This window comes from Phyllostomus hastatus, unplaced genomic scaffold, assembly GCF_019186645.2.
Source record: "Phyllostomus hastatus isolate PE091 unplaced genomic scaffold, TTU_PhHast_1.1 phas_contig_524, whole genome shotgun sequence".
In the NCBI taxonomy this organism is placed as follows: Eukaryota; Metazoa; Chordata; class Mammalia; order Chiroptera; family Phyllostomidae; genus Phyllostomus; species Phyllostomus hastatus.
In genome coordinates this window covers 9,778,441-9,804,219 of record NW_025333900.1, presented here as the reverse complement: position 1 = coordinate 9,804,219, position 25,779 = coordinate 9,778,441, and the positions used below count along the sequence as shown (strand labels likewise).

The following is a 25,779-nucleotide window of genomic DNA, read 5'->3' as shown; positions in this document are numbered from 1 at the left end:
CCTCTCTTTTCTATTTCCACCATACTCCTAATTTTTCTTTCCCAGAACAAGGGAACAAATTTCTTCATTTTTCAAGTCATTCTACAACATTCAATTTCAGGGAAAATGTTATGGGAAGCAAAGATGGGGATTTAAAGAACAAGAACTCTTAAAGGGCTTAGGAATTGTTTTTTCTTTGGTCTTAATAAAAATATAAATGAGCTAAAGATTGCCCTCTCAAGACCGTTTCCTACATTCATCTCTTGGATTTGGTCTTGTGGATGCAATTTATCCATTCCTCTCTTAAATGAACCCTAGACCAGGCTTCTCAAAGATTATTATTGATGTAGCTCTTAGGAATGAGGACATTCTCCATGCTTCCACTCTCTGCTAAGCTTTGTAGACTGCAGCATCACTAGCTGGTCGATTGTACTTCCACCCAGTAGCAGCAGGAGGCCTGCCTTTTAAGTTATACCCCTGGCCCTGACCTTCGGGTAAGGGTAAGGAAATTCTCAAAGCCCTCTTTCCCCAGGCTTTGGTCCAAGCCCTCATGATAATCACTTTCTAGGTGGCTCCTCCCTCAGGCTGTCTCTCTTCATTCAGTTCAGCATGCCGAAAGCTTTCACTAGATATTAGATGAAGATATCATTACATGGTTACTGCTAGGTCTATCTTATGCTGGAATTCCACCAATTTGCCTGTTTAGTATTAATTGGTTATTACCAACTGATTAAGAATGTAGGTTCTGTAGGAAGACTGGACACTTAATGAGTGCATTATTCCAGGCCAAGTTAGTGAACCACTTTGAAGCTTCATTTCTTCAAGGATTACTGTATTGAATTACATTTACATACATTATACAATATGTATAAAATTGTATATAAATAAAATGTGTGGATATGATATGTAGTATATTTATAATATACAATTGTATATAAATTGCATGTTATATAATTATATATAAATAATTTATAAATAAAATGTATGCTATGTATTATATAGAATTATATGACACTTTGATATATGCAACATATTTAGCACAGTGCCTGGCACCTACTTGGTACTCATTATACAAGGGGGGACCTAAATAAAACTGGAATTATCTTCTGGAGTGCAGGCCCCTTGTAGTGCAGGCTTCCCCCGCTAGGTGAGTGTTCTAGGAACTCACGTGTATCAGTGTACCAGTTGGCGTTGTTGTAAGAGGCCGTATTTGGCTTCAGTGAATTTTGTTTTTGAAGACTAAACATGTTTGCCCGTTTCATGATAGGTGATTTACGAGTGCACCTGCTCACACCACACTGAGTGTTCAGCAGTTTTTGACCAAAAATGGCATGACCCCCATGCCCCACCTTCCCTATTCACCCAATCTCGCCCCAAGCAACTTTTTTTGTTCCTCAGATGAAATTCAAAGGCAAGCATTTTGCTGATGTGAAAGAGGTGAAACAAAAGCAGAAGCCCTACAAGGCATTACAATCAACAAATTCAAAAATTGAGCAGTGTAAAAAACATCTCAATAGGTATATTGCATCAAATAGAGAGTACTTTGAAGGTGACTTAAATTTAAACATGTAAGAATACATAATTTTTATACATAAATTCCAGGTGTTTCGGGTCCCCCCTAGTATATTAGTGTCGTCATCATGTTATCATGTCAACAGAAGGTGCCATCAGCAGAGAACTCAACTGGTCCTCCATCAGGTGGGGCCATGTAATGGATCCTGGCAGACTGCCCACACTTCCTATGTCCAGATTTGCTTATCTTGATGAACCTCCCATTAAAGTTCCTCCTTTTCCTAAAGTCTAAAAATGCCCTTGGTTTTCAGATCAGGATGGAGCAGAAGTGACCAGTAGAATCAGTGAACGATCAAGCTCTTCTCTGTGGGTGCTCCAGGTTTCCCTCCAGTGTCCCCATGAGACTACCCTCATTCTCTCAGCATTCTATAGTCCAAAATCAATTGCAAGAATAAGTACAAGCATAAGTTTAATTTGATTTTTACAAAAGGGGGGAAAGAGGGTTATTCCTTTTAGGAGAGCCAAAGAGTAGCTTCATAGAGGATTAATTTCTACCACATTGTCTCCTAACCCTTTCTATCCCAGAAAATGTAGGATCTACCAGAGAAATAAAGTTTTCGGTGAGAAGGCCCTCTTCCCTGGGGCCCTCTTTTGAGACCTGTGTTTCAGAGGGCCCTGCTCTGCCCCCCCACTGTCATTCCCTGTCACAGCCCTCCCCATGGGATATGAAGTCAATGGTCGAGGGGCACATCCTTCCAGAGCCTGTGCCTCACCGTGCTCCCAGAGCATGCTCCCGGTGCCCAGACTCGGGAGGCCTGTATTCCCACACACACGTACCAGCCCCTCTGGGACCTGCATGACTGAGAGGGAATTGGTGCTGCCAGTGTACGCACTCCTAGGCCTGAGAGGTGGCCGGAGGAGGCTGCTGGGGAACAGTGTCAGGTGGGCGGGAGCACCACCTGTGTTTGAGAAGCTGTTCCTAATGCAAGAAAGAGCTGGGAGTGGGCAGAGGAGGGGGTCAGGCCAGAGGCACCTGTCCATACTACTGCCACATTCTGCCAGGGGAGAATCCTAGGCTTAATTCTGGTCTTAGGAAGGTGTAGTTGTCAAGGTAAGAGAGTAGAATTTATTGTATTCAACATCATGTTGGCTTGATTTGTATTTTTTAAATATTTAGGAATATGATATATATGGAGTCCTCCATTTATACTCATGCAATATATATAAATTCTTTATGATCTGTATGTAAAAAGTGAAATTAACTCTCTTGCTCTTGCTCTCTCCCTCTCCTGGCATATCAAACAAGTAAACTGGTTGTACTTGTACTGGTTAAATACAAACAAGTTGTACTTAACCTAGCTAGAAAGCCAGCAGCTGGTGGAATTAGGTGGGTGATGGTTAGGATCACCCCTCTGAAGGATAGGGACCCACAGGACCGTTTTACTGAGCTACCTGAAGACACAATCTCTTTCACTGCACTGAATTCAACAATCAGTACTGAAATAGGTGAGCGTAAAACAGAGAACTTCAAATAGAAGGAGAGTCATTGTTTCATAAAATAAATTCTGGAATAAATATGACAATTTTCTCAGTTGGGCAACCAAAAGAACATTGAAGGGACAAAAAGAGACTCAGACAGTGTGGAGAGGGGATGTGCCGGGCCGGCAGGTGATTCCCACAGGGGAAACGGTGGGTCTGTCAGCGTCGCTCAGTCCAGCATGAAAAGTCTGAGGTTTGAATGCCGAGTTTGTTGCTCACTGTCTGTGTGGCCTTTGATGAGGTTTTAATCCCCTTTGTCCCTCAGTTTTCTCATACATGAGGAGGGCAGACTTATCCCTCCTCATAGGGTAGGAGTGAGGATTAATTTACTTAATGTTTGCAAAATACTCGGGAGCCTGGCCGGTGTATAGTAGGTGCTGGAGAAGAAACTAACGTCCAGAGAGATTGTTGAGCTGCTCCCAGTCACACAGTGAACTCACAGAAGATTCACCGTCCAACACAGCATAAACATATTAGGCCTGTTTCTAAAAGTTGCACGTTGCCTAAGAGCTGATGTTGGCCCAAATAAAATATGTATTTTTGTCTTTTATTAGATCTCTAAAGAAGAAGCAAAAAGACCTTAAAACTTACTGTAGTGCAGTGGCCCTGATAAATGTTTAAGTTTTGTCCTGCCCTTTCTGTGTGTTCTGTGCTGCTCCCCACAGCGTCACTCCCTTTTCAGGTTAGCTTCGTATTCCCAGACAATTAGTCTGTCCAGACACAGATCATACTTCACCCGAGTGTGTTCCCTTCAGAAAAAAGGCTGATACCACATGCACACACACGCATACACACACACACACCATCATGGCACTATGCACTGAGTATCGTTACAAAAGTAATGCAAATATCTGGGGGAAAATTGGGAAAATGCACAGAAGCATAAAAGGGAAAATAAACCTCAATCATAATCCTACTACTCTTGTGACAAGCACTGATTTTTCTAATCTATAATCACACGTGTGTGTGTAAATAAAGTCTAAAGGTTGGACTTAAATTGCATATTCTGCTTTGCAACTTACTTTTTAAGAGTGAGTATATGAAGAGTGTGTTTCCAAATCACTGAAACAGTTTTTAAAAACAGAGCCCTTTAATTACTGTATATTATTTCAATATATAACCCCATTAGAGGGATATTTAAGTTTCTCCAGATTTTTACTATTATAGGTGTAATTGAATGACATTAAAAAGTTAACGTGACAGAATACATTGAGAATAAACTTGGCCTGTTTCCTAGGCTGTAGGTTCATTATAAAATAACAGGTCTTTCTTTCTTTCTCTTCCCAAGGACCCCCACGGGACTCTGAGCCCCGGCCATCTGGACTGGGTCCCAGGGGCAGCTGACAGGCCCTGTTTTTGTGTGCTCTGGGAGGTGAGTCAGCTGGGAGTTCCAAATAGGGAAGGGTTAAAGGCTTTGAACTTCCAGAGTCAGGCAGGAAGAGGGCCAGTGTAGAAGCAAAAGGGTGAGCTAGTCCCACACGAGGGAGGGACGAGGTGAGGGTTTCTCAGGGGGGGAAGACATACTCAGGAGTTGGGGGTGGCATCCTGGAGGAATCAAAACTTGGAATGGCCCACTCCACATTCCCATGGGTGAGTTTGGTCCAGATGGTTTGATAACACCAGCAGGGGTGCTAGCCTTTACAACACATACCAAGTCTAGAGAGTGAGACTCCCAGGAACCACCCTTCCTAAACTCTTATACTGCTTAAGCCCAAGGATTCCCTACAATCCGAAGGGATGGAAGAGGAAAACAAGAACTCAGGAAAATGACTGAGCTTCCCACCAACCCTAGCTGATGGTGACTAACCAGACTTAATTTGTTTAGAAAGATTATATGGTGCCCAAGCATCAGGCAGACTTCACTATTTTTGTATGTGCAACTTAGTATGTTTGACTGTCTGCTTAGGATAAATTCTTAGAAATGTACGTACGAAAACAGGAGTCCAAATAGCTTAAGGCTTTTTATATATATCGTGTCTTATTTATAAGTTTCTGTATTTTCCAAGTCCACTGATTCTTCTATTTATCCCTCACAAAAGATTAAGGAAAAACAGAATAAGCAAAATTAGCCAAGCTAATTGATCATTAAGTATAAATTTCCATTTATAATCTACTTTATCCCAAAGACTTCAATTACTGGATGACTATATTGATGAACCCAAAAGATAGTTAATCATTAAGTATGTAAGCAAACAACATAAATTTCCACCTGAGAAATTGACATATACTTTATCAGTTATGCAGACTGTCAGAAAATTATCTAAAGACCTGGAGACAGACACTAGGATACACAGAAGCAAGGCTGAACCGGCCCTGCAAAACCTGCTGCAAATCTCTTATGTCTTCTCAATCAACCTAGAGCAAGACCCCACTCCTTGGCAGGCTTTCCAGTTGTATGACCGTGGGCAAGTCACTCAGCCCCTCTTCCATAAGCAATGGGTAGTACCAGGACTGATTCCTGGGTTCTTGGGAGAATTAAAAGTGTTAATACGGGGGATGTACTAGAAAAGCGCCTGGCACTCGGGAGCACTGTGCAGATACCCCTCATGCGAGGACAGCGTGCCGTCCAAGATGTGCCTCCTTCCTGAGCCTCCCGTGCAGGCTGCCTCTGCTCTCTTCACCATTGGCTCCAGCTTACTAACATACTGGCTGCACTCTCTTACTCTCATTTTTCTAGTTTTTGTACCCTGGAATGACCTTTACCCCTCCGTTTCCTAGTGAATGCTCCTGTCATCCTTCCAGATTGAGCTCCTCTGCTATCCCTCTCCCTGCAAAACCCTCCAGTCTGAGCTGGGTGCATTTCTGATGTTCACTTAGGAGATTTGGCAGAGTATATTTTAATTGCCCATTTGTGTGCTGTGCCCCACCCCCAGGTGAGCTGCCTGCATGCAAGGAACAGGCCAGGTTTATTGTTGTGTCTCCAGGGTCCAGCCCTGTGGGACCATCACAGATATTCAACAATCATTCGCTGAATGACTACGCTTGTCATAGGGTCACTGGGGAAAGAATGGACTGTTTATATTTGTAGAGTGTTTTTAAGCATTTCCACAAACATCTCATTTGATTTGTGTGGAAAAACTAAGCAAGGATAACTTCCCTTTTTCCGTATATCAAAACTGGCTCAGGGAAGGGAAAGGCCTTGGCTAAGATGTCTAGCTAGGGAGAAGAGAAGCCCAGTTCCTCTCACTCCCCTCTGGCAGGACACGGCTCTGTCTTTCTAGAGCAGTCTCTAGGAGACACTGTGTGCTTTTGACTTAGGGCTGATCTCTCCAAGTAGGAGTTATAAGAAAATTAGAAATGGCCGCATAAAACCTAGAGACCAATGAGCTGGTTGGCAACGTGGAGTAGACTGCTGAGGCAAAGGAATAAAGGCCAGATTTTGGAGAGGGCTGTGGGAAGGTGAGAGAAGGGGCCAGGGATGTGCCCTGCCTCTGTGCTGGAGAAGTGGATCAGAGGTTCTTGCCACCATTTTACTAGGGCATTAGAGCAACACCAGCTGTTCCGGTCCCCTTTCCTTCCTGCTGGCCTCTCTGGGCCTCTGGACGTTAAAACCTGCTGTGGCACATGGAGGTGGTTCAGGGTTCGCCAGCCAAATGGCAAGTGGCTGCCTGCCCCCCACTTTCCTCCAATCCACTGTGAAGTTTCCACTCAGAAGCTGTGATCAATGTCCCACCAGATAACTTTCTCTGCTAAATTGCCATACTTGGGTTTCAGAAAATTGGTGAGGCAAGAAGGATCCACTCTCGACCACGGTTGTGTTTATGCTCAAGAAGAATGAATGCTCCTCAGAATCTCATGCCCCAGATACCAGTACGAAAGGGTCTGTGACAGACAACGCTTAATTTCATTATCCCTCCCTGGAGTCTTTTATTAAATTATGTTTTATGAGAAGTTTTGTATGGTTAGCTGAGATATTCTTTCATGCTGCCTTTAATTTTCAGTCCTTCCAGTTTTGCTTTGCTTTACATATTATTTTCCAATTTTAAACCACTCTCATATTAAGTTGTCTCATTTGTTTCTTACACCCTTGAACTTGGAGCACACAGAATTTAACCTGATTTAAGGTTATGCAGACGATGAGCAAGCAGATCAGGAACTCTGCTCCTGCTTGCAGACGTAGGGGTGTTTCCTCACTGCTCCGTGGACATGCCCCCAGGACCCATCTGACTCCCGGTCTCGGGCTCACCTGTGGGACACTTAGTGGAAGTATGGGTTAGCATTCCTACAACTTAAAGGTTTCTGAAATGAAATTTTGAAGATGAAAGGTTCAGGGAGGAAAGAACCAAATGAACTTTTATACCAAGTTAACAAAGGCAGAGTACTATTTTAATTCTTACACTATTAGCATTAACTGTTTTGCCAAAGTAATTGTAAAGGATCAAGAATTGTAGTCTTAAAAAAGATTTCATGCATTTACCGTGATGAAACTTTACAATAAGGCCAGTTGATAGCAGGAAGGCAGCAAGATACTGGGTAAAAAGTGTGGAACATGGAGTGAAAAAGACCTGGCATTCAACCTGGCTGCCACAGACTGTCTGTGTGACCTCGAGAAGTTGTTTATTTCTCTGGGCCTTAGTTTCTCAATTTTTACAGTGTAGATAATAACAGTTACTTTGTAATGTTGTGAGGGTTCACAATAGCTTATACCTCTAAGACTTCGAATACCAGCTCATAAGCAGGTGCTCAGTAAAAATCTGTTGAATGGATGACATGAATTTGAGAAAACTTACAGAACACCTTGCATAGAGCCTGGTGCACAAGGAAAACAAGAAGCTTCAGCTATCAAAACTCTACAGAAGCACTAGAAGCAAAGAAGTTTCCCTGAACTAACCTAGTAATGTAATAAAAATAAATGTGTAAGAAAGAGATGATTTGTTTCATTGTTGTGAAACCAATCCCAATTCTCCTTCTGGTCATTTAAAAGAACAGAGGGGGTGAAAGTATCTTTTAGATCATCTTTAACAGTGGTTAGGAAAAGGGACTTTACCCCAGTCTTCCTCATGCTTTCTGGCTGACGAGTATAGGCTAGCCAGAATCTCTGGTGGGTTTCTGAAGTTCAGACCCCTGGTACATCAAAATTGCATCACATTTGCAAATCTTGTGTAAGTTCACAATGCTACATTGTCTTCTCTGCCCCAGGGCATGAACGATTGTCTGGAAAAGGTTAGTTGTTGCCATTACGGAACCTGGTGCAGCCAAGAGTACAGTGTAATGTGAAGCAGAAATAAACCCTGGGCTCTCTGCACATTTGCCAAGTAATTTACAAATGTGTTTACTTAAGAAGTAAGCATAACACATGATCTTGTATAATATTATGTCTAGGAAAGTTTTGTGACTCTGCTGTAAAATGCCCACATCGTATTCGAGTAATTACTTCACATCCACCTAATAGGGTCTTAGATCAATTTTTAGCTTTATCCAAATGCATTTTGGTAAACTAAACAAATCTTGATTTCCTGATGTTTTACTTATACCTCATTTATCCAGTTGTTTTTTTTTTTCTTGACATACCTGAAACTAGTCTTGAATAATAAGAACAGTATTACCCTTAGAACCTCTAAAAGCAAAGTGCCATTGGAATTTCTCCAGTGAAGTAGATGGAAGGGGAGAAGGACTGGCGGAGAAGGGGTAACCCCCTTGTGTTGTTTGTATTCCACGGTGCTTTAAGAGGTAGGGGATGCATAGCTTTGAAATAGTGAATAAAATAACAATAGACCTAACAAAATCACCAGCTCCAGGCTTCAGGCAGCTGAATGTCTAAATCTTCTAAGACACATAATATTGAATATTTCTCAGCTTGCAGATCTTCGAGGACAGAGGCATCCTTGTCTGCCTCGGTAGCATGACTGGACGGTTACCATGTTTTTGTAGCCCAGGCTGAGCTGCGCAGTTGGTTGGAGTGTTGTCCCATGCACCAGAATGTTGTGGGTTCAATCCTAGGTCAGGGCACAAACCCACATTGTGGGTTTGACAACCAGTCAGGGCATGTGTGGGAGGCAACCAGTAAATGTTGCTGTCTCACATCGATGTCTCTCTCTCTTTCTCTCTTTCTCAAATCAGTAAAAATATCCTCAGGTGAGGGTTAAAAATTTGTTTTCTATCTCCAACTGATACTTCCTTTGTATTCCAAATGATAAATGGAAAATAATCAATCAGTCTTCTGTGGCAGACAAGTAGATTGATTTACACCCATTCCTAATCACTTTTTCCCTTCCTGTCTCTGCCATAGAAGCTGGGAAAGTTAACTATTCACTTTCCAGCTTCCTTTGTAGATAGAAGGGATGATGTGGAAATTCAGGCCAATGCTCAGTGGATCTGCTGGGGGTGGTGATGGAGCAGGGGTCTGGATAAGCTTTGTTTCTCTGATAAAGCATGACAAATATGTCTTGAGACACACTTTTCCTTTCTTCCTGTCTTAAATGCAAAGGTGATTCCTGGATCTCTAAGAACTGTCTGGGAACCACAAATGAGAGAATCCCAGAGAAATTGATCCTACGTTTTTGAGCTCTTGAGCCACTGCCAACCTCTAACCTTGAAACCTCTAATAAGAAAAATTCATCCCTCTTCCTTTAAGCCACTATCATTGGGTTTTCTATTATATTTGCAATTGATCTCAATGCTATCTGAAATGCATCATCTAAAAGACTTTGTGGAGCCGGAGAGTCAGAACTCCATTCATTTTCACCAGGCAGGCTCCATTCTGACGGCACTTTCATAAGTTCCTCCATTCCCCAATCAAATCAGGCTCATGAAGGCATTGGTTCCTTTGTTGCTTTCCTCTGCATCCTGGGTTTACCTCTGTCTCTGCCACCCCACCCCCAAATCGGTGTCATCTTCAAAGGCACACACTTGCCTGTAGCCTCTCCCACAGCCCCGTCCTTCACAATTCCCCAGTAAGACACTTCTGTGTGGTCACTGTGCAGCCTAGACCCTCCCGGGCAGTCTCATTGTAGTTACCTGCTCCATGGTCGCCTATAGATGCCTTTACACTTGTTACATCACACATCTTGTTTTGGTGTGTGTGTATGTGTAGTGGGGGGTTACTAATCAAATTAATTCAGTTTCTCTTAGTCCAGTGTTAGTTTGAAGAATAACACTAGTGCCCCTTCCTGTTTTAGCTTCTTCACAAAACAAAGTTTTGAGCCATAATGAAGTTCGTTTGTTTCTCCAAGTCCCTCTGCTGGAAATCAAAGGAGGGGCAGGAGAATTACATTGAATGAAATGAAGAAATGACATAAGTAGCCATTAGTTACTTAAAACCGCTCAGCAGCATTAGTTCTTCCATCATTTCAGGTAACCATGGAGCTTCTATAAATAAAAAGAAGTTTCTATAAAGCAGTGGTTTCAATTCCAGAAGTTTCTTTATAATCATAGCTCCATTAATGCAAGAGTTTTTTTTTACAAGACTCAATTTCTTTAGTCTAAGTAGGAAAATTACCCCTAGAAATTGAATAGTTGCTAAAAAAAATAAGATAGTTGAATTAGATTACCTTTAATGTTCCTTCCAGCTTCAAATATGTGATTATAATGAATTTTTAGACTTGTGTTTGATGAAACTCACCTCTCCAAATGACCAAGCAATATTGTAGGGAACTAAACAACATGTATTCCCTTCTCTTCCTGAATAATTCTGCCCCAAAGCCATTAGGTGAAGCAGAGTAAAGTAGCATTTCACAGTGCAGGGAAGGAGTGGGACATGGTGGCCTAGAATGGGAAATCAGGGCCCAGGTAAGGTGAGGAGGGTGTCCCCATGGAAGGACAACCCACGGTGGAGGGTTGGAACCTAAACAAGGGAAATTGGTCAGTTAAATAAGTATACTAAGAGTAATGGAAACCATGTGTATTAGTTGGCTTAAGCTGTCATAACTAAATACCATAGACTAAGTAGCTGAAACAACAGGATGTTATATGTTCATGGTCTGGAGCCCGGAAGCCTGAGATCAGCATGTCAGCATGGTCCAGTTCTGGTGCCTGGCAGTTCTCTGCCTGGCCCTCCTGCGGCTGGCTGCTGTGTCTGCACGTGGCAGAGAGCTCTGGGCTCCACAGGCACTGACCCCACCACAGGGGTCCTGCCCTCATGACCTCACCTAAATCTAGTCACCTCCCAAGGGCCCATCTCCAAATACCGTCCCATTGGGGGACAGGGCTTCGCCATGTGAGTTTCAGGGTGGGGGACACAGTTCAGTTTACAGTTTATAGGTTTTTCACTACTGGAAAAGGGAGGTACAAATTACAACTACATAATGGGAGAAAACTAGAATGAACTTGTGGGATTGGATTGGAAGTGGAGAAATTAGTTTGAATTCATGGTTTGCAATATATAGATAGACATAGAAATAAATATAGATGTGTAATACAAATAAAAATATAAATGTATGTGGATCTGCACCTGTATTGACTCGCTCTGTTCGCTGAGAGGGACTGGGAGCAGCCATTCTGCAGAGAGAACACATGCAGGGAAGGGTGCTGGCTTCTCCACTAAACGGAACCAGGGTTTCTTAGAGAAATGGCTAATGCCGGGGTGGGCAGGTGAATGAAGTACAAGGTGAGCCTGAAACATATTTTTGTGCCAGAAACCAAGGAAGTGCCCAAGGGATGATGGAGTTGTGTAAAATAGCACAGAATCATGTTTGAATGAGCTCCCACTGGCAAATGCAGGACAATTTCAGCATTAAGAGACAAATTATACAAATAGATTTAGCAGAGCAAGTAAAACAGGAACCTGTGAAAACTGACATTTTAATAAAGTAAAACTTGGGTGAGGAATGAGATATTGACATAGCAACAAAATATCTCCCCACAGAGTATTTATTCATTAGAAGGGGAAAAAATAGTAACTCTGCAGTGGAGAAGCCTGGTGAACATTACCTTAAGCAACCGACTGGACAGTGCTTGTGAGGGACACACTGAAATGGAGCACCACACATCAGGACGCGAAGAGAATGGAGCACCACTTCTGCGTTATCCTTGCCAAAGATTTAGAACCTGAATCAAATCAAGAGAGAGTAGCAATAAATCCGAATGGAGGGATATTCTGCAAAGGAACTGCCCTGTGCACGTCAAAGTGTGTCAGGCTCATGCAAACCAAAGATTGAAGAGCTCTTTCCAACAGAAGAAAAGGGAAGATGAGTGATAATGAAATACAAGGTGTTATTACAGACGGGATCCTTTTGCTGCAAAGTTGAGACACTGAGGAGAAAATAGGAGAATCCTGAATAGGCTCTGAGGAGTAGAGGGCAGCAGTGCACCCCTGTTCATTTCCCTACTTTGGTGGAACTGGGGTCATGTAGAGGATCAACACTAAAGATTTCAGGGTGATAGGGCAGCGGGGCAACCACTTACCCTCAAAAGGTTCAGAAAAGTTATTTGTACTGTAGCTCTAATTTTTCTGTAAATTTGTGATTTTGAAATTTTAAAAATGTAGAAATTAAGCATTTTCATAAGGAATCTAAAACCAAACCCAGTAAATTTTAAAAGCAAAATCAACAAGTTTCCACTATCAAAAACCTGGCAGCCTAAACCCACAGAATGTGCACCAGCAGTGACCCCTGAGGGAAACGCTGGATAGTGGGTGACTATGATGTGTCTGTGCGGGCTCATCAGTTGTAACACATGTGCCGCTGTGGTGGCTGATGCTGGTAATGGGGGAGGCTACGCTGGTGTGGGGGCACTGGTGTATGAAAAACTCTCTGTACCTTGCTCTCAGTTTTGCTGTGAACCTAAAACTGCTCTAAAATAGTCTTTAATAAAGAAAAAAAGGCCAGCAACATATTGGTTGTAGAGTTTGCACAAATATAAACTTAACCTTATTATGTGATACAAGTATATACTTAGCTCACTTGACAGGCCCTTACTGTGTAATGCAAGACCAAGTGCTGTAATGATCCTTAAAAACTGGTCTGATGTGGATTCTGCCTGCTAGGAGCTCACAAGATGGTTAGACATGCATGCCCCTGACTGCCATTCCATTATTTATCATTCCAGTGCACAGGTGAACACAAGGCCTGAGGGCCAAATCTAGCCCTCCACTGTGTCTTATCTGGCCTGGCACATTGTTTCTACCTGGTAGCAGTGCCGAGCTCCTTGCCCCCAGTTAAGGAGTAGTTACATTTATACAGTCCTAAAATTACATTTGGCACTTTGAAGGCAACCACAAGGCTGATGTGGCCCCCAGTGAAAATGAGTTTGACACCCCTGCTGTAGCAGACAAAGCATTTATTTAAACCTCTCCTTAAAACTACACACATGCTGCTCTGGCTGCTGTGGCACAGTGGATTGAGTGCAGACCTGCAAACCAAAGGGTTGCTGGTTCAATTCCCAGTCAGGGCACATGCCTGGGTTGTGGGCCAGGTCCCCAGAAAGGAGCACATGAGAGGTAACCACACATTGATGTTTCTTCCCCTCTCTTTCTCCCTCCCTTCTCCTCTCTAAAAATAAAATAAAGTCATTTAAAAAAACCCCTACACACATGCTAACAACTAACTGTAGAAAGGGAAGGAAATTGAGCTATGGGTTTGGAGCTGACTTAATAACACAAAATAAAGCAGTCATATTTCTAGAGCTGAACTCTCGTGACATGTGTATATGTGTATGATATATCTTACATCTTTCTAATCTCTACCACATAGGCGCATATATATTATACTTGATTAAATCTCTCTGGTAACTTTTATCTTTTACATTCCCTATGAAATGGTGCTACACACATTGAAATTAGACTTACTAAATAAAGAGCTGTTCATTTTTTAAAGCAAAGATACTTCTAGCAGACCAGCTGCCCGGGGTGGGAGGGCCGGGGATGTGGTTGAGCCAGGTGATTACCTTCGAAGAGGAACATGTGCCTCCTCAAGCAGCCTCTTGCTGCACTGGCATCTCGCTTTGCAGTGCATGTCCACTGCTCGTTCAACTGAGCTTTGCTTCCACTTGCAAAAGCCAAGTCCAGATGCTGGTACACCCCAATCAAAATTCTCCAAAAGCTCCCAATTTAAATTTCTTCCTTCACCAAAGGAATATATTAGAAACAGTATTAGAATTCTTACTAATATTTAAGATGCAGAAAATAGAAAAACCTAAGGTTCCACTTAAATGTAAAGGAAGGAGTCGTTTTCCACTTTTAAATTTAGACTTTAGACAAACAAACTTACGCAACCTAGTTACGGTCGCACAACCAGATCTTAGGTGGCAATCCTTCATGTGTTTGGCTAAAGCAAGTCTTTCTTTCTTTCCTTTTTTAAATTTATTGACTTTTTAAAAAGATTTTATTTATTTTTATTTTTTTTTTAAAGAGAGAGGGAGGGAGGAAGAGAAACATCAATGTGCGGTTGCTGGGGGTTATGGCCTGCAACCCAGGCATGTGCCCTGACTGGGAATCGAACCTGCGACATTTTGGTTCGCAGCCCGAGCTCAATCCACTGAGCTACGCCAGCCAGGGCAAATTTATTGACTTTTTCAAGGAAGTGGTGGTGGGGGGGGCGGTAAGGGACAGAGAGAATGAATTTGTTGTTCCATTTATTTATGCATTCATTGGTTGCTTCTTGCATATGCGCTAACTGGGGATCGAACCTGCAACCTTGGCATATCAGGAAGAGGCTCTAACCAACTGAGCTACCCAGCCAGGGCAGCAACTCTTTTAGTTTTATAAAATCATAGTTATTTGTTTTTGTTTTGTAATCTCCATCAGTAGTCAACAGTTCTTTAACTTTACCTATGTAACAAGTGCCTCTAACAGCTTACTGCCTTCCAGCCTCATAGTCAGCACAGAGATGCATCAGCGGACAAGACCGTCACAGTCCCTACCCTCATACAGCTGCACTGTCTTGTGTAGAACCTGGTGCTGGACTGCAAGGCCACATGCATATGTGGAGAGTTTAACCATAGTTAGGGGTACAAGGAAAACAAATTGCAACATTAAATTATGGAAATTTTATTGGAGATCATGAAGTTAGAGGACTGATAAACTCTTATCTTGGTTTAGTTACAACCCCCTTTCCTAGGAAAAGAGAAGAGTGGGCAACCTTTTTAGAGTTTTAGAAATTCTGGGGTTTTGTTTGTTCGTCTAGTCTATGTATTCCATAAAAGTCTTCCTTGGTTTTTACACATAATGATGACTCTGTTGGCCAATTATCTGGTTTGATTCTCCAAAAGTTGGGATAGATTTGCTCCATTCAGTCTACATTTTTCTATCTGGTTTCTTTGACACCGATGTCATTAGATACGCGATTTGGAATTCAGGTGGGAATGAGGGCAGAAAGCACTGAAACAAAGGGAAGCTAATTACCTGATCCATGTGGGCATTAGCTTTAGTGAGTGTGTGTGAAATACAACCAGAGGGGGCCAATCTAGAGCTGCATCCTGCGAGGCAGAGAGAAGACAAGAAAGAACCTGGGCTTCGGCATCACACTGGCCAATTTTATGTGATCCTGGGCAAGTTGCTTGAAAACTGTAACTCTCATCTGTGGAATGTGAGTTAGCTATCACACAGTGCTGTTGTGAGAATTGAAATGAGATAATTTAAGTGATTGCTGCAGGCCTATATGTAAAGGGCCTTAGAAATATGCACAGAAATACCTTGAGATGACTCCTGTTTGTCAATCTTACCTAGGATGTGTGTGATCTTATCTACTCCGGACTCTTACATGTTAACAGTTAATGATGGTTAATCAGTTTTTGCATTAGTTGGGATGCCTAGGTTATACTGCAGTAACATGCAACCCCCAAGTCTCAATGGCTTTCAAAGAAAGTAAGAAGGTTGTTTTTTTGTTTTTCACTGAAATATAGGCCACTGCAGTTCGGTGTGACTCTTTAGGGAAGCTAACCTCCTTCGGATGGTTCAGCAAGATACCTCCTTTTGGGAGTGTGCTTCCATGAAGCCGAGGCAGAGTGTGGTGTGTAACTGAGCACTGGTGAAGAGAAGCTTTGACTCAGATAAGAAATGCCATCTACTCACTTTTCTTTTCTAGATTTTATTTATTTTTAGACAGAGGGGAGGGAGGGAGAAAGAAAGGGAGAAAATCATCAATGTGTGGTTGCCTCTTGCACGCCCCCCACTGGGGACCTGGCCTGAAACCCAGGCATGTGCCCTGACTGGGATTTGAACCAGGGACCTTTTGGTTCCCAGGCCAATGCTCAATCCACTGAACCAGACCAACCAGGGCTTCTACTCACTTTTCATTAGTAAAAGCAAGACATATGGCCATGCCTAAACTCAAGGAGCTAAAGAAATGTAATCCTATGTGTTTCCAAAAAGAGACCCAGATATATTGGTACAGAGCATGGAGGCCTACTAGTCTACACAGTCAGTGATCTCTGATGGAGAGAGGAACAGAGGTGGTGGTGTGTGTGTGCCTTGGGGGGAGGGAGTGGTGTTGAAAAGTACTAGAAAATTTATTAGAATTCTAAACTTGGAAAACTACAGACAAACTTACTGGTCTCTCCTGTGATTTCTGAAAATGACACTGTTTTAAGATCACGAGACTGTTTCTTTACTTACATGTTGCCATTATCATACCTTCTATTCCCTATTTTTCATCTTTTCTGCACTTTTGTGATTCAGAGAAGTGGCAATGAATAAGTACCAAGCACATAGTAAGTGCTTATAACTCATTTGTTGATTGATTAACACCATGGTAAAGAAACCACGTTTGTAAAGGCAATGAATTGATATATTATGTCCAAAGTCACAAGGCAGTGAGGGAGCCAGAAAGAGACTTTCATGCTTACTGCCATTGGCCACAAGAGTACTTTTATTACTTCCTTGAGAAAAGTTGGCACAAGAAGAGTTATTCATGTTTGTTGGCAGTTTTCAAAGGTGATTACCGCCTGTAGCCTTGGACTGCAGTCATGCAGAGAATGTCAGGAGCAGTAACAGTGTGACCAATGTCAGGCACAATTAAAGAAAAGGTCCCGGCTGGAGGTCATTTCACCATGTCTGGCCAAAGAGAGAAAGGACGAACTACCATCAGATCTTTCAAAACTAGGCTCAAATGCCACTTCCTCTGTGAAGTCATTGTTAATCCCCAGTCTGAATTAGTATTTTCTGCAGATTTTTATACTCCTGGTGCTAGATGGTCAAATTTGTGTGAATAGCCTTTCCAGGTCCTTGACTGGATTTTGACCTTCCTGTAGACACAGATCCGAGGTTATTCAGAGTTACTGCCCCAGCACCTGAGAGACTTCTTGGACAAAGTAACTCTTTGCTGAATGAAATAGAAGCCCTGCATCACTTTAAACACCCAGACTGCAGTACTTGCCTCAGCCCTTGCTGTGTTTTAAAATTGCAAACCAACATCTGTATGCAAAGAAGGAAGGTGGGGACAGCGATGTTTGTATTCTCAGTCCAATACGCACATCATGCCAAAGAGAGAAATTTGTTCCATTTCAGAGCCAAGGTCTCCTGTACGATTCAATTTGATCCCCAAGTGATCAAGCTGATTAATTGTCAGCTCCAGCCTTTCTTTGCAGTAAATCTTAATCCCTCAGAATTTGCCATGAAATTAGTGGGAGTTGGCTGTGTTAGGCATGAACAACGTAGCTCTTGTTCAAACCTCCCCGGGCCTGATTTCGGCAAGGTGGGGATGGGGCTGCTGCCCTGAGAGGAGCAGGTGGAGTGAGGATTAGGTCACATGGTGGAGAGGGGGCTGCAGTGGGCGGGCAGCTGGTAAAATCCCAGGTGTGTGTGAGTTGGCAGGGGTACAAAGAGAGGAGAGCTGCAAACAGCTCAAAGTCCCTGGGCTGTGCAGCTGCTTGTTTGGCAATTTCGTAGGACCCACCTGTAGTGTTGATGGGCACAACCCACTCCTTGGAGCTGGGAAACAAGAAAGGTCTCTGTGAGCTGTGGCGGCCCCACCCTCCCCGGCAGAAGGCTGGAGGCAGCGAGCTTGCTCAAGGGCTACTGAATAAAGGGTCCCTCTTGCACTTGTAACCCCCAATGCTTGAGACAGGGCAGGTCTGGCTTTTCTTTTCAAAAGGTGGCCTTTGGAGGACTAAGATAAAGATATTTATTTTCTCTCCAAGCTGGAGCCTATTCCCAAGTATATGTAGAAAGCGAAAAACTCCCTGAGCTGGAGAGTTAAGCCAACAGGCAGAGATACTCAGGGAAAAAAACAAAAAAAAAACAAAAACAGGCCCAAGGCCAAGAGGCAGAAATAAATGATGATCCCCTCTCCTGGGTTGTGGGGAGTTCATGTAAACAAACTCATCCGAAGGAGCCCTTCTTAATCTTTTTCTGTCCCACTGCTAATCGCTTCTGTGGTTTTTGCAGGAGAGAGTACGTTCTCAGCGCTGAGGCTAGTGTTTCAGATTTAGTTACTGTGAATTATGGACCTTCTCTTGATCCCTGAGGACCAAAGGGAACTGCTGGCCACAAATCCAAACAACTGCTGTTCCCGCAGGTGAAACAGCAATCTCTCTGAGTGTCCGGAACTGTCAAGAGTGGTGATCTCTTCTCCCCCCCATATTAAGGCCAGCTTCCAGAACCATTATGAAGCAGGTTAAGTCCATTCATGACCACTTTCTGCTCTATTTTGGCTTCTCCTATCTCTGCTTTTAAGTGCAATTAGTAGAGCCTGCTGATCTGCCTACCCACAACATCAACCCACACATTCTTCTTACTAAGGCAATCCCAACGCGGGGGCCTGGGCACAAGGGCCGTGTGTGCAGTACTCACCCACAGGTGGACTCTGCAGCACCTGAGCACGGCTGTGTGATACTGACTGTCAAGGAGAAATAAGCAGAGGACGTCTGACTTTTTCTTTCTCAATACAGACCCCACCCACTCTACACTGCCCTTCTTTCCTACCTGGGGTGGACGTGTGCCATCCTGTGAAGATGAAAGTCATACGCTGAATATGTCAGAGTGGGGGAGAGAAGGAGTCCTCAGAGGCATCACTAAAGCACACTGCCAGCCCTGATTGCTTAGCCCTGGACTACCTGTTAAGAGAGGAGAACCTCGTGGTTCCCAGACTCCAGTGGGCATTGGAATCACCTGGAGGGTTCATTAAGCACAGGTTTCTGGACTCCCCCTCCAGAGTGTCTGCTTCAGGATGTCTGGATGGGGCCCTGAAACAAGTTCCCAGGTGATGCTGCTACCATGGCTGGAGACCATGCTTTGAGAACTATGTGGAAAACTGTTTAGAACCGCCACCTGTCGGAGCCGCTGTTTTCATAGACTCATACAGTCCCCACTGATACACTACCCTCTCACACCTCAATAGCTGCACAGCTCACCTAATCCTTTACCGCCAGAAAGCAACTGAAAATGTACTTCATCACAAGGCGTAAATAGCCAGTGAGGTTTGTAGTCAATTTGGATTCTGATCAGAGAGGAATCATCAAATCAAAGAAAAGAATCTCTGCTTTTAACTTTAGGGCCTCATGAGAACTGAATGAAGGAGACAGTTTAGAGCCAGAGACCTTACCCGGAACCTCTGAAATTACACCAGAGACACTTTACCTTTTATACTTACAAGTGGACTTTCTCTGGCACCCTTTCCTTCTTTCTAGAGGCCATCAGCCTAAGGCAGTAGAGTGCATTAGCTATTGGACTTGAGGCAAATTTTTAAACTTCTCTGAACCTCAGTTTTCTCAACTGTAAAATTGGAACAATGATACTCATCCCATGGGCTCATTGCAAGATGTAAGTGATGCTGGGGAATTCGAAGCAACCCAAGTGTTCATCATCGGGAGGATGGACGAGGAAGATGGTGAGTGAGTGTAACAGATGATTGATTACATGGCAGTCAGAGGCAGTCAAATAGTGTACAACAGCACCACAAATGAACCTTAAAAACACAGTGCTTAGTGAAAAAAGACCTATGATGCTAACTTTTATGAATTAGAAAATTAAAAATAGGAACATATTGAAAAATACTCATTAGCACAATATAAACAAAGGTATGTATTAAATACATTAGATTGGCTGAGGGGCAAGGGAATAGAAGTAGGACATGGATATAAATTTAAAAAAATGAACAAGTATCTATAAGATTGACAAAAATTAGTGTCTGAGAATACCAAATTTTAATGGAAACATGGGGAAAAGGAGCTCTCATACCCTTGATAAGAGTGTAAATTGGCACAAATCTGTGGTACAGACTACTATTATTCAAAATATGGATTTCCCTTCTTTTAGAACCCTGATTCTTGAACTTGGCACATGACCATTCAGAGTAATTCTCCATTTCCTAGACTCCATTGAAGCTAGGTGTGGCCACATGAATAAGTTCTGGCCAATGGTAGACAATTGGAAGTGTCATTCAAAATCTCAGGGCAATATCCTTAAATGAAGGGTTCTCAGTAAATGACTGGGCAAAAGGGGGTAGTAGAGGGAGATGAAAATGATCAGTAATGTCTAACGTCTCCCCTTCAGCTGACCCAGCCCAAAATGCACAGCAAGCATGAACCATGCTCACTCTGTCCTTGAAGGAAGAGGAAAAGAGTTCTGGAACAAAGAAAACACAACATATAGCCTGTCATTAGCATTACGATACTATAGAGGATGAAACTATTGGAAGGGGGGAGCCTTAAATAAATTTGAAGTGGAGAGATCTGGAGCTTTAGCCCAGTGGTAAAAGAAATTGTTGTAATTACTTTCTAAACCTCTGCTTTAGCCTGAAGATACGCTAACACACATAGCGTCCCCTGTGTGTGCGCTGTTCAGCACACGCAGAAATACAGATCTTAGAGTTTGTTTTTGACGACTGAGTGATCTCTTGAAGGAAAAGGTTATGAATTCGATTTGTTAATATTTCTCTTTCCTGAAAAAAAAGCTATATGGTTCTTAGCTGCTTGTTTCAATAACAGTTGGTCTACCACTAAAAACCCTAGCTCCACATCTGTTCCTAATAAAAATCTATAATCAGCAATGCCCATTGCCTTTCAGAACTTATTTTCTTCATCCCCAAACTATGCACAGACCTGGCCAAAGCTTATTTCTGTTGTCACCAAGACATAATGGCATTGCATTTATTCCAGGATAAATAAATCAGCAGTGGTTCCAAGTAGAATCAGTGTCAGCCACTTAGTGAATGAAAATTTGAGCCTTAATTGCAAATTGACATTTTCACTTATTAAAATGCTGGAGTATGCAGGATTTTGTTTTTAAGTTTAGGACATTCAAACCTTTGTGATACTTGTTTCAGGTCACAAGGCTAAAAGACATTTGATAATAAAAACAGTTCACATTTTCTGGAAAAACAGACTCTGGGAGCAGTAACCTTAAAACACCCTCTGCACAAGAAACATTTATTTATAAAAATTGTGGACTTCGAACTGAGCCTGTGAGACAGCAGACCAGGCCACTATCTAGCAAAGAACTTTCAGCTAGAACTGGCCTGGGGCCTGCAGGCTCCTGGAGAAGAGATTTCGAAGTGGTCTGCAGCCCCGGTTGGGCAGACTATCTCGTTGCTCTGTGAGAGCCAGCCCGGGTGTTTAAAAATAGCCCTTAGAAAGGGATAGTATATAATTCTGGGTGAAAGTTTAGTGCCACTTTTCCTGGCAGTGAAAAACCCTACATATTTTCTTCTTCCTCTGAGAAACAGTTGATTTTCAATGTTTCTTTCTCTCTTTTTTTCAGTTTTGAGCCATTTAAAAAGAGAAGCACATGTTGAGACCTCAGGAAATTTCTGTTTGTCCTAAAGCTACAGCAAAGTGGGGTAAATGAGCAGAACAATGGCGTGAAGTGGCAGGAGACTCAGCAGGCACAGAGCACGGTGACACCGGCAGAGGGAGAGGGGTCCCGGAGTGGCTACAAGCCCTCAGAGCCTCAGGAGCAGCTATGGGGCGCCCCCTGCTCGGGACTGTAACTCCAGGATGACTGACCTTCATGACTCAGAGGTGGGCACCACACACCGGTCACTTCAGACAACAATGCCTCCTAGTGCCACCACTTACATCTGATGGGCGTCTTTCTGCTACAACCAAATCATTAAAAGGTGTTAAAGAGAGCATATTCCCTTGTGAAGGATGTATATTTTTTTGTTAAAGTTCATATTTTCAAGCCCAAGTCCTGTATAGAAAGAATGTCATACGTCGACAGAGGTTTTGTGTGGGTGAAGGGAGGAGAACTAAATGCATGAAAGCATATGAAAAGGATGATTGGATATTACAAGTAAAGAAAAATACCATGGGAGAATGACTTGAGGATTGTTTTGTCTACCAGGAAACTCTTCATTGTGATGTGTAAGAACACTAATTTTCAAAGAGGCAAGTTGCCCTAAACCCATTAGGGCTGTGCTGGTTTGTGCTTCGTTCAAGGAGCAGACGTAGAAAGAAAGAAATAAGTGGGTCCGTGGACAGAAGTGTGCAGCAGATTGGCCCCCAAACCACTGAGAGAACTGCTAGTGTGTTCCCAGGAGGGCAGAGTTAGAGCTGACTCCCAATTCAGCATAAGTGCACTTAAGAGTCAGAAAAGGGCTGGCACAGTAAGGGGCCCTCTGAATAGAATGAAGAAGGGTTGGTTATAAGGTGTTCTATAAGGTCATAGACTAGAGGCCCCTGGACCATGGTGACAACTGCAGGCACCCCATCCGTCGTGTCTGTCTGCACAGGGACATCTGACTTGGGTGCATGAGTTGAAGGGTGTTATTTGGCATGAGCACCTGGAAGGAGAGAAGGAAAAAGAAGGGGTGGAGAGGATCCAAGTCCTTGACTCCCCACCAACCTGAGGATTTGCCCATAAATTGTAAAATCTGAACCACATGTAGACTGAGGCCCAGAAGCAGCTGTGGTCACTAAGGTGTCGAGCAGAAACAGAGCTGCTTGCCCTCCTTCCCTCACTCCCCAGGGCCCACAGAGAATCTGTGGTGCTGAGAGGAGGAGACTCCCAGTGTTTCAGGTGCTGGGCCTGGTGGGACCTTTCTCCAGAGGGCACTGGCAGCAGAGATGGTGGGAGAGGGTATTGGCGAAGTTGAGTGGGAGAAAGCAAACAGCAGTAAGTTGAGGGAGATGCAGAGAGTTCCTGCAATTACAGGAGGTGGAAGTGGGTGGAAGCTAAGAGCTCTTGTGATTTCTATTTCAATGTAAATATAATCTCACTTGTATCCATAGGAGGGTGAGGCTTGAAATAGTCAGCTTACGCTTATAAAGAGCCATAGAATATCTAATGCACACCTGACCAGGGCAATAACCAATGAAGAGATGATTCAGCAGACTTCAGGCTTTCAGGGGTTACAACCAGAATCTGTAGAGGTTCCATTCCATTATTAAGAACTATGTGGCCCTTGGAAAAGGATGAGCTGGGTGTCGTTGGCTGAGGGCAGTCTGGAATGGCAGTAAATGGCCCCAGGCCTGCCCTCAGCCTGTCCTTCATTCGTGTGTTCATTTATTCAACAAATGTACATTGAGCACTTAATATGTACCATGTAGTAGTCTAGGTGCCGGAGATACTGGCATGAACAAAAAGGGCAAAAGACCCTGCCATCATGGGGCTTACGTTTTAAAAAGCAGGTAGATAATAGGATATGTTTTCAAACTGCATAGTACTTTAGATTGTAATGAGTGCTTCGGATAAAAATAAAGCAGAGAAGCAGGGTGGGAAGAGTGTAATTTTAGAAAGGGTGGTCAGGAAAGGCGTCACTCAAGGGAGGTGGCATTTGAGTGAAGATGTAAAGGGGGCCACATGAGCTATGTGGACACACGCATTCTCCAGGGCTCGAATCAGGGCTCTGATGTAGAGTTCTGCAGGGCCCACACCCTGACCTAGGGTGGCCGGTCCCACTGCAGCTGGGAAGCGGTGCAGAGATCTACGGGACCCCAAGTCCTCCTACTCTGCTTTTCTTTGATGGAGCCTGGCCAAAGCTCAGAGACTCCAAACAGGCCCCTGTAAAGACTCTTGTTACAAAGTAAGGGCCCATTACAATGTGGGATGTTTCCTTTTTAAAAAAAAAAATCCTTTTTATTAGAAAAGCAAACAATTTGGGGGAAATTGTGTTGCTGATACAAAGGCAGAAAAGATCGGGCTGTTAGAACTTAACTAATGTCTACTACCAAGCAGGATGAAACTTGTCTTTTTTGTAGGGGGAGTTGAAGTTTAAAAGGCAATGTCCGTCTGCAGGTTGAGAATTGCACACAGAATTTCGAGTGCTGAAATTCCATCGGATAGCTGCAAAGAAGCTGGGACTCATCTCGAGCAAACTTCGCAGGTGAAAGGGAACTTGATCACGGAGACTTTGCTTATAAGTGACAAAAATTGGGTGGCTAATAATTTGACATTTTTAGTGTTAAAGTCCCTAATGAAACAGACTGTAAATTAATACTCTTAGGAGGCCTGTTTAGAGGAAAAACAGGATGAAGATCATGAACCCTATTAAGTTACACATCTCAAGCCTCTAATGAAAGATTCCTGAGGGAGTGGGGACTGGGTAGGATGCTCCCAGGGTATAGAAACTTTGTAAAGCTCATAAGCATATGCTTCACAAAGTTGCATAGCAGAGGCCTCAGCTGATTTTATAACTGAGATTTATGTCTCTAACAAAGTAAGATACATAGCAAAAGAATGACTCGGCTAGTCTGTTCTGGCCAGGGAATAAGTTCTCCAAAGATATTGTTTAATTTGCTCTCTCTGTTTTCTGTAAATTCTCCACATTGCCCCAAGTTGGAACTCTAAATCTATTGTTCCCATCAAATCAATGTCCCCAAAGAATGAAGACTGTGGTAAATACTATTCTTAAAATCCACTGTTACCTGTTAAGAACCCAAGAAGAACCATTGAGATTAAGAGGGTCTAGGTAGGGAAAGTGGACAGATTGTGTAGGAATAAAAATTCGCACACTGATTATTTTATTCTTTCCAAACATCACCAAATAATTTTTTTTCATCAGAATTAAAGAACGTTTGAAGTGGTTGAAAGGTATGTTTATTCTGATACTTCTGATCCGTTAGTTGTAAAATTTACCTAGGGCAGATTAGATTATCAGATAAATTTCACATTTCTTCAGGACTGGGGTTTATCGATGACTTCACATTTGGGATTTTCAAATGTGAAGTCAGGAGATGCATTCATGTCTGCTTTCCCATACATTTCCTTAAGTTAAAAAGCTCCCTCTCCAACTCTTGCTGCTACTCCAGGCCAGTATCAGTTGGTCCTCCAGATGCCTGCCACAGAGTTCTATACTCTCCATTCTTGTCCACAAAGAGTTTCTATACAGGATCAAGTTCCTTATTAAATGTCACTGCTGTAACTCCAATATTCCTCCTCCGACCAACTGAGACTGCAGACTGAGGAACAGAGGAGACCCTGAAGAACCTCTCCAGAATCACGATGATTCTGCCACTTGCACTCTGTCCCCAGCTGCCAGAGCCACCCCCACACCCCACCATTCTCCTGATTATTTTCTAATAAAACCATTCATTCTACCAGAAAGTAGAGGGATTTAAATATAAACAGAGTTATTTAAACCCAAGTTCACTACTATCCTGTAGGTTGTTTTAACCCTATTTTGACATCAGTTATTAAATAAATGGTGATATTTCCCCAGGTCTGAAACAACTGAGCTGAATTTATCCATACCTACAGGTTTATTCTGTGTTTAATGTACAAAGGTTGAAAATTATATGCCTATAGACATATCCACAGATGGCACCAGCTTGGAATTCCATCCAACAGAAGGACTGTTTGTCAGGAAGTATAACAGAGTTTTAAAAAAATTAAAATAGAAAATAACAATAATAGCAACAATCGACTGAGTGCCTAGTATGTGACAGGGACTTTAAACATAGTTTACATATGTAATCCTTCCAACAATCCTGCAAAGT

The 25,779-nt window shown here is 42.9% G+C and overlaps 1 long non-coding RNA gene and 1 pseudogene across 1 annotated transcript in view; one reads left to right on the top strand and one right to left on the bottom strand.

Moving 5' to 3' along the window:
* Positions 1–21,928, top strand: part of LOC123824079 — a 69,649-nt gene extending 47,721 nt beyond the window's left edge. The window contains exons 4-5 of the long non-coding RNA XR_006786644.1: positions 4,319–4,402; positions 21,602–21,928. This is a non-coding gene — a long non-coding RNA (uncharacterized LOC123824079). The remainder of the gene's footprint in view (positions 1–4,318; positions 4,403–21,601) is intronic.
* Positions 21,929–24,958: 3,030 nt separating this feature from the next.
* LOC123823968 lies at positions 24,959–25,344 on the bottom strand (annotated as a pseudogene).
* Between the last annotated feature and the right edge of the window lie 435 nt (positions 25,345–25,779).